The following is a 10129-nucleotide window of genomic DNA, read 5'->3' as shown; positions in this document are numbered from 1 at the left end:
AGAACACTGGCAGAGTCAGAAAAGATGGTGTCTGTGGTAGATTTCTGACCGGCATCAATCATGGCGTTAGCTTCTGAACTACAGGCGGAGCATTGGCCCGGAAGGAGCAGACTTCTATTGCAGATTACAGTCACGTCCGATTCTTCCAGCAGTTGTTCTAGAGTTGTCGGTATAGGTGTGTGAATAGTTGGAGTATTTGTTTTTGACGAGTTGATAAAAGTGTGGCAGGACGATTGCTGAAGCTTTTCGGGCTTTGATTACTCTGCCTAAGCTCAGATCTACTTTTGGATTATATAGTGTCGTTCCAATATTTAATTGACGAATCGTTTCTTGTACAGACAGGGGGAAGGGGTTTACCCGTAAGCTTGACTAGTAGAGTGTTAGTTCTTTAAACTAATGGGGTATCTCTGGAGCCACCGTTAGCGGGTGATTCTGTTGGGGAGAGAGTCCACTGCGATCATTCCCAAGCAACCAAAAGTTCGGATATAGCTTAAGGAACGAACTCATAAGTTCACATAGAGCTGAACAAAAGTTCTGTGGAACTTTTTTGCTGTTCAAAATGCTATTTCGAGGTCCATGGAACTTCATTCTCTGTCAAGTTTAGCAAATACTCATTGTCAAGAGCAACAGACGTCTCTTGTCAAGTACACAATTTGGATTCCGCAGAGGAAAGGGTACGGACAACTGTCTAGCATTACTTTCATCAGACATTCAATTGGCGTTTGCCCAAAAAGAGCAGATGGGGGCAGATTTCTGGACATCAAAGGGGCATTCGACTCGGTGTCCATAGAAGTGCTATCTAGTAATCTTAACTCTTGCGGACTTTCACCAATATTGAATAATTTTCTTGATAATCTGTTGTCTGAAAAAATCATGCATTTTAGTCATGGAGAAACCAAAGTTGAACGAATTAGTTACATGGGTCTACCCCAAGGCTCATGTTTAAGCCCTCTGCTATACAACTTTTATGTCCGAGAGATCGATGCTTGTATGGCACAAAATTGCACGCTAAGACAGCTTGCGGATGACTGTGTTGTTCATATCACAGGTAAAAAAGGCACTCAAATTAAACCTCCGTTACAAGAAACTCTAAATAATTTATCACATTGGCCCAGGAATCTAGGCATCGAGTTTTCGCCTAGTAAAACCGAGTTAGTAGTTTTTTCAAAGAAGCATCCCCCTCCTCAAATAGAGCTCCTTATGATGGGTAGAACTCTAACTCAATCTCTTAGTTTTAAATATTTGGGTGTCTGGTTCGACTCTAAATGCCTCTGGGGAAAACATATTAGGTACTTGACACAAAAATGCCAAAAAGAATCAATTTTCTTCGAACGATTACTGGAACCTGGTGGGGTGCTCATCCACAGGACCTCATCAGGTTATACCAAACAACGATACTGTCGGTCATAGAATACAGAAGCTTTTGCTTTGGGTCCGCCGCGCAAACCCACTTGATTAAACTAGAACGAATACAGTATCGCTGTTTGCGTACTGCCATGGGTTGTATGCAATCGACACATACGATGAGTCTCGAAGTACTGGCAGGAGTAATGCCGTTGAAAAATCGTTTCTTCGATTTATCGCTACGTTTTCTAATTCGAAGTGTAACTATGAATCCTTTGGCGATAGAAAATTTGGAAAGGCTTATGAATATTAATCCGCAAGTCAAATATGTAAACCCTTCTTAGTTAAATTCGGACAAGAGTCACTTTTACCCGATCAGTAGTTCCTTAATGAAATTCGATCTGTCCATGACCGCTGACATCCGTGGAATTCCTGATCACGTCCGACCCAACGTCATTCCTTCAATCTTTGCATCAAAAGTACGTGAAATTGACCCTACAAAAATGTTCTTTACTGATGGTTCTAGAATCGACGGCGCGACTGGTTTCGCAGTGTATAATGAGCGCTTTGAGGCTTCGTTCAAGCTTCAAGAGCCATGCTCCGATTACGTTGTCGAACTTGTCGCAATTTATTGTACCTTGGAACACATTCGCACACCGCCCGTAGACCACTGTTTCATCTATTCGGATGAGTTAATTAACATGAGTCGCGATTTCATTCGCGTGGTTTCTCGGCTCATGTCAAATCACTGCCGGCTTGACGCGCATTTGTTTCGTATACAACTAGTTACAAGCAATGTTTGTGTTTGTGGGGATGGCTACCACGACATTGATCATGTTGTGTGGACGTGTGAACGGTTTAATCGATCGAGAGCTTGGCTACTGGATACCCTTAGGGCATCCGCAGCAATCGCGAGCAAAGTGAAAATGCTCACGAGTTTAATCACTTCCATACCGCACCGGGGGTTAGTATGAAGGTGAGCAAAATAGGGCCGATGCCGTCGGGACCGACAAAATCACCAAATTTGCTCACTAGAAAGGGGCGAGAGCAAACATGCACTGAAAAAATTCTACCGTTTTGAGCAGAATTAAACAAACGATGTCGCAGCGTGTAGATGTTTGTTGATATTTATTTTAAGAAAAAAATTGTATCAGCTTAAAATTGTGGATGGTTTTTTTTGTAATAACTGCAGTTAAATTCGCAATTTCGTTACATTTTTTCGGGGTTTTCCAGGAATTGAACGAGAAAGTGTAAATGCTGGTTCTGATGGTGAGTTATTTATTTTGTATTTTATACTGCTTTTGACTTTTTTTCTACCTATGAATTTTGATAACATTTTTTCCTTTCTCACTCAATTTCAGATAAACAAACTTGAAGCATCGTAATTTGTGACCAAAAATGGTCACTCGGAGTTTCTCGGAGTAATAATAATCGAGACCAGTGCGCTGTGCAGGATTTTTGTATCCAACCGGCCGATATGGGTGGCATTCCAGTACTGTCCCTACCGATTCGGCTTTCGGAACGAGGTCCAATAAGTTTGCAACTAATGGGACCCAGTTTTTCGGAGCAGCAATTATTTCAATCAGCACGTTGGATAGAAAAAGAAGTTGAAGATTTTTTAGAAAAGTATGATTTTAATATAAATATAATAAACAAATAAAGTTGAATTTTAGTTGAATTGTTTGGTTTGTTAAATTTTGTTTTTCGGGTCCATTTGTTAGGAAATATAAGTGCCCGGCGTTTTGAAAGCAAAATCGAGCTTAATTCGAAAATATATTCTTATCTGAACTTATTTTATTCAATCAAGTCGTCCTACAATTCAATAAGTTTTTAATCACAATCCAGCAAACGGGTGACACGGAATTGGAAACACTGTAAGGAAAACTCAACGCTTTACAACCACCACCGGTTGAAAGCGGTGTCCTATAGATACGATGACGAGGCCAAGCGAAGCAAACATCCTGCTCGGAAGTTCTTGCTGCATCCGTCATCGGACCCGATTGCTGGTGTTCGAAGCTGCTTGGCCTTGCTGCTTCTGTATGGCATGTTCAACCAGGATGTAGACTTTGACGTCACGATACGGATAGCAGCTATCCCGTCAAATAACTGCCAACACCCCCAGGCCCTTTTAAGACCAACATTCATCGAAATTTGAGCAAAAAACTGACGACTCCGAAAATTTACTCGGTACGTATTAATTTAAATTTAGATTTTCTTCAAAAGTTTTCTCAGTGCAATGCTAAATTTAAAAATAATTATGCTACCGCCCGGTGCACGAAAGAGTGTGTATCCCAAAACCGGTCCGCTGAAATGAGCAAAACCGGGCCGCTTATACTCACTTATTGGTGCGTTTGCTCTTAGGGCCCGAAGTATACTACCTGCCCAAGTAACCATAAGCATTAAGCCATAACCCTTAATCAGCATTAAATCAACATTTCTTATGCAAGTTAACATTATATCAACATTCATAATGCTTTTTAGTTTTATATAAGCATTATTAATGCATAGAAGCAATAACAAAAATTAACACTAATGATAGCACTATATGCACATATAGAGCTACTATATAAAGTTAACAAGCATTAAGACTGTAGCACTAGAACTTCCTGTTAATGCTTATATAAAGTTTTTATAAAGCGTAGAAACGTCAAACCCGCGAATGTAAACAAGAATGATTTTTTCATTTGCTGCGTGTGAGTAAACAAGACAGCAAACGAAAACAATCAGAGCGGGCAGTTGCAGTTGTCTTCTCCCAAAATTTTCCAATACATTTCCAAACCTTCTCATGCATACATTGTCTATGAAGTTGTGTGACCCGAACAGTACTTGATGTACGGGTTTTTTTCACCTACCTTATCAGCATCAAGAGTGGTCGAAATGGTAAAGGCGCAAGGAAAGATAAAGGCTGCTGAGGGATCCTCGGTTCGAGACTCTTAAAAATTAATTCATAATTCAATTATAATCACTTCATTAAGCAAGCATAATCCTTCATTCAGCAGGTTGATTGATGTTGTAGATAATGATTTTATTTTTCAATTTTTGTTCATTTTAATAAATCAAATAAAAATTTCCTATTTTAAATTTCCGTTTCACATCAATCATGGTCAATCAATTAAAAGAAGTTCTAAGTATGCATTGTTAATGCTTTTATACGGCTGGCGAAAAATGACGTTTTGATGGTGCTCTAATTCAGCATTTGTAATGCTTATTAAAGGCTATGTTGTGATAACATTTATTCAGCCCGCTATTTCGCCTTTTTAGCATTAAATCTGCATTATATACGCATATAGTGCTGTAACCAGCATAACCTTTACTGCTTGGTTTAGTGAGAATCGTTTTTTAAATCCGCGTATTATGGCAAGGAGGCGCCTTACTGGGTAAGGAAGAAGGACCACCCCAAAGTTCCCGAGAGCATCACCACCCAACGCGATTAGGTCAACTGGACTCAATTTGGCAACAGATGGTGCTGTGAGTCATTATTAGCAGCATTATCCCGCCAACAAGGACAATAGGGCATGATGGGAGGAATTTATGGATGGACTACAACGCCTTTGACCTTTGTACGGGGTCAAAAACCTCATACTTGTTCCGCTTCATTTGGATGAAAGAGTTCGAACAAACAACACGTTCCTGTGAATGCCAACAGCTGAAGTTTGAGTGATCCATATTGAGCATCCAGGTAGCAACCGTGTTGGACCCCGTACAGGCTAGCCACTAACAGCTTTCGCAATTCCTTCTCCCATCATGTCCCTCTACAGGACCCCGAGTTTTGGTTTGAAAAACCGACCATCCATCCAATTGCCAGCGTTCGTCAACCCGTGCTGGTCGACCTAGGCGACACTGAACCTCGTGCTGGTACCGGATACGACCGCCCAACAAAAACGTGCGTCGTTCGAGTGCCCCGCAATTCTCCCTCGTGTGTTAAGGATTGCGCCGTGGCCAATTCCGACTCCGACACTTCGGAGTCCAGCCCGGACCAGCCGTACTAGTGCGTGAGAGCAAAGCCGATTCCGTCGCCACGTGGGTCTAAGCCGTTGACCTTCCGGAGACCGCTATCCCGTAACCACTTCAGGACCAAGCCTGGTCCTAGCCCGCATCGTCGGCTCGTTTGCTGCCCCGGCCTGCTGTTTGTACCAAGCGACCAAAAGGTAGGACAAAAACCACATAAGGGGAATATTGTGCCAAAGTGAATTAAGGTGTTATCGGGAAAATAAAGGTGGGACTTTAACTAAGCGCATTAAGGTGTTTCCTTGTTCCGAAACTAATCGAGTGTGCCGACCCTGAGGCTTAGAGGGGGGGTTCTTGCTCGGCTGAGCAGTCTGGGGAACCGTTGGTTACAGTGCAAAACAAGCATTAATTCAGAGTTATATATGGGAATATAGTGTTGATTAAGGGCTACGTTTTAGTGCTTATGGTTACTTGGGTGGTGTTCCAATTCGAGACATCTTGGCAAACTTAGATCTTGAATATTTGTACCCTATATACAAATATCTTAAAATGTCTGACTTGATCGTTTAGTCCTCTTCCCCTCTGTCTTTACTCTTTCTAATGCTCTTTTCGTATATTCATTAGAACAACCTCTCGTCCGACCGGTTCGATAACACCGGAAAGAAGGCTGGCCAGGAAGACAATACCTGAGGTAGCTAACAAAACCACGCTACAGGAAGCCACCAGACGGAAATCTGTACTCGAGAGTGACCCTACACAATCCTCTTTCCTCTCTCTAGTTAAATTAATTAACAGTTGAGTAGCCGCGACGATTACAGCCCCCCTCTTACTAACATCACACAAAAGTGAAATTAATACTCGGCACAAAAAAAAACTTTATGAGTTAAATGCCTTGATAAAACTACTTGTAAAAAAAAGATCAATAATTAGGTAAGTATAACTATAATAACTTACACGGTTTTAACTTCAAACGTTTTGAAGAATATGAAATCATAAACGCAGTTCATTATTCTATCAAATCAAATGCAGTGGAATGGATGATATTCCTGTCAAACTAATCAAAATAATTTTACCATTTGTTCTACTCGCTATTAGTCATATTTTTAACATAATTATTAAAACTTCAAAATTTCCGTATCAATGGAAACAATCGAAAGTTATTCCTATTAAAAAAAACTAAATCCCATGAGTTATCCAATCTTAGACCAATCAGTATATCCCAAGCAACATTTTAAACTCATAATGGTTTTATAGGAAAATGTGGAAGTTTTATAACGAATTTGCAAAAGTCTTGGTAGCTGTAAAGCGTATTTCGACAAGACCATTACAAAAACTATCTTCAGGGTATCTACACAACGATTATAAAACCTGTTCAGAAAACCTCAATCAATTTTTAAGAATATTTTATCCTCCGTGTTTATAGCGGTTTTGAAGGCCGCTATAAAGCAATTTCAAAACCTCGCTATAAAACCCTGTATGAAAATGACATAAAACGTCAAATGTCAGGCATGAAAACAAACAAGCCATAAGAAGAAGAAGATCATTAAAAATGTCAACAAAGTGTAATTTGGACGGCAACGAAAGTTTTGCGTGCGATTTAAACAATCGAAAGGTACATTTTTCACCATTTGATGATGCTAAACATTGTATCTAATACATTTTTTTCAAACTGTTGTAGGTAATACCCGGAATTATGCATCCCCTGCCTAGCCCGGTTGACCGCAATTCGGTGCAATTGCCCCGGTCATCTATCATACAGAATCCGGATGTTTCAGCATCACATTTGGAGAAAAAAAAAACCGCCTCTATCGTCGGATTGGATTGGTAAGCTTTGACGTAATGTGTGTACCGGAGGATCGTTTTTTTTATCGAACAAAATACCCGGAAAATGATCCTAGGGCCATCGGAGCTGATGCGTGGCTGTGTCAATTAGCGAGTCTTATTAATTAGATAATAAAAAAAAGTGAATCACATTCTGTGTTGTGTTATTTAATGGAATCATGAACTCTTAAAAGAAAAAAAATGGTTTTTGTTATTGTTGTTCTGTTCCTGTTTCTGTTCATATTGCAGCATTCCGCCAGAAAAAATGGACGTATAAACAGTATTTGCTAGTCAATTAGTTGTTCGGGACGATACGCCATTTTCTGATAAAATATGGAAAATGTTGAAGAAAAATTGAAAACAAAAAGCATTATATTCCATAAAAAACTGATATTAACACGTAATTCGCACAAAACTTAAGTGAAATATGCATGTATACACAACACAGGCATCTTAAAGAAATTTATGGCTACTTAAAAATAAAAATTTATAAATTCAAGTCTTTTATTCTGCAAAACGACACTGGCGCACGTATTTTTCACAAGTTTTTCGAAAAACTACCCGATAAAATTTAAAGCGCATTAAATTTATGCAATTAGAAGGATAAAATGATCATTCCAATTGGGTTGATTGTTACTTCCTTGTATTTTAATTCTTATCGAAACGGAACCATCTTTTTTCGTATGCTTTTGGTCAGAATATTTTTCTTCAATCAATTCAATTATGAAACCGCTGCGATAAAAAAATAAACATTCACGCAGAAAAGATTCCACCCAAACTAAAATTTGACATTTGAAATCAGCTCTTGACGAGGTTTTATAAGGTACTTGCAAATTGTTCTTCAGAACCTCCTGTAGGTGGGCCTTTTTACTCTGATAAGTGTTTTAAAGATGTTTTAATGCAGTTTATAAAGCTTGACGTTGTTTTATAATGAAGTTTCATAGCGGGCTTGCAGATGAGTATAAAACTTAAATTGTTACTTGGGTATTAGTATATTGTAACACAGAGAAATTGTAACCAGTCCCAGCCAACAATTTGGTAGGTATATCAAAAGATATGCGTACGTCTATGTCGACACAAATCATCGTATATGACTTTAGAAAAAAGCATATACCTACCAAAAGTGGAGGCAATATACGTACATGTTTTCGTTATTTTCTGGTTTACGACATCGACAACATCATACACGCAGAAAAAAGATTTTTTATTTCAAAGGAAAGTGCCGTAAAAACAAAGGATTTTTTCCTTTGATTTTGGGATAAATAAAAATTCCTTTGGTTCAAAGGCATTTTCCTTTGTTTCAAAGAATTTTTCTTTTGAAAAATCTTTGAATTAAAATCTTAATGCTTTGAAACAAAAAATAGTTTCATTTGATGCAAAGTTGTTTTCGTTTGCTGCAATGTAATTCAGATTTAGATTTGAAAGGATTGGTTCATTGAACCATTTTCCTTTTATTCCAATTGGAAGAAATATTTTCTGTTGTTCCGAAGTTCCTATTACGGATTTTGGATAGTAAAAAGAAAGAATTTGCATCATAAATTCATTTTTATTCACAAATTTAACATAAACACTGGTTCACTATAATCGAATCATCCGGTCCTCATTTTGGCCTGAGGGCGTTCTTCTTGGGGCTCTCAATGCCCCACTTCCGGAAGCAAATCCGGTTGCTAGATTTAGGTCGAATTCACAGTGAGCGCGGTGCGAAGTGCGAAGCGAATTTCCAATTCGCGCGAAAAACCGCTTCTCATTGAAACACGTTGAAAAAAACATCGACCGGCCACAGTGCAAGCGAATTTTCGTGCGAAGACCCGGCTGGATCGCGCGAATTCATTCTGTTCATCTGGACATACACTGAAAATATTCTCTCGGAAATGTTTTATCGTAAAATGATTTATCAAAAAAATATTTTTCAAAAGTTTTTTTATTTAATTATCATTGCCGTTTCTGTGTTAGTAATAAAAAATGTACGGTTTTTTAGCGCGGATTTTCGAATAAAAAACGCGGTTTCAGTCTTTATCAATTGAAACAAATTCTAACTGGCAATAAACGACCGGTGGCATGGAAGCCCCACAATATGTGTATAGGGCGAAGGGGCTGAACGGATAGAAGTTGGAATTTGTTATCCGACGCCATCTTGAAATCCAATATGGCCCCTTCCACTCAACTTTAAAATGCTGGAAGTGACTAAAAGCCGATGAAACTCCCACAATATGGGTATTGGATGAAAGTACTCAATAAGTAGAAGTCGAATTTGACTGTCCGACGCCATTTTGAAATAAAAGATGGCGGTTCCCGCTTAATTCAAAATGCAATAAAGAACTGAAAATCGTATGGTCCATCCAAAATATAAGAAATGAGTGAAAGGGATAAAAAATTTGATGAAAAATTACTGACAAAAATTTAACAAAATTTAAAAAAGCATGAAATGAATAAACAAAAATATGACAAGTGTTATAAAACTAAAGTAATAATGACAAAAATATAACAAAACTGTGGGAAAATATGAATAACTATTACTAAAATTAAAAAATATGACAAAAGAAATAAAGACAAATGACAAAACTTTGAATAAAACACGATAAATGTGGTAAAATAATTATGCCAAAAATATGACAAATTTAAAAAAATTAGACAAAAATATGAGGAAAAATTCACAGAAATAGCAGCAAAACTATGACAAATGAGAAAAATAATGTATGGCAAAATTATAATCAAAATTTGACAATATGACCTGACAGAGCTAATATAAGGACCAATATTTGTCAACAAATTTACAAAAATGACAAAATAATAACAACAAATTTACAATAAAATCACAAAAATCTGACAAAAAACAAAAACCCAAAATTAAAAAAAAAATGACATAATGTTGAATATGTTAAAAATGTAACTCAGTTGGCAAGTTAGTTCCCTCCTAAGCCAATGTCCGTGAGTTCAAATACAAGAGTAATCATCGAATGCAGTTGTACTGGGTAAGACTTTCAGCACTGCTTTCAGTATGAAGAGAAGATGTTAA

General features: G+C 38.0%; 1 long non-coding RNA gene across 1 annotated transcript; it reads left to right on the top strand.

Annotated features, from left to right (window-relative positions):
• The first annotated feature begins 2257 nt into the window (after nt 1–2257).
• LOC129758358 (uncharacterized) lies at nt 2258–3146 on the top strand. The gene is made up of 2 exons (XR_008739957.1): nt 2258–2613; nt 2706–3146. It is a non-coding gene; the product is annotated as an uncharacterized LOC129758358 (long non-coding RNA).
• The last annotated feature ends 6983 nt before the right edge of the window (nt 3147–10129 follow it).

Source organism: Uranotaenia lowii, chromosome 3 (genome assembly GCF_029784155.1).
Source record: "Uranotaenia lowii strain MFRU-FL chromosome 3, ASM2978415v1, whole genome shotgun sequence".
Taxonomy (NCBI): domain Eukaryota; kingdom Metazoa; phylum Arthropoda; class Insecta; order Diptera; family Culicidae; genus Uranotaenia; species Uranotaenia lowii.
Note: the sequence above shows the minus strand (reverse complement) of the source record. Positions and strands in the feature narration are given on the sequence as shown.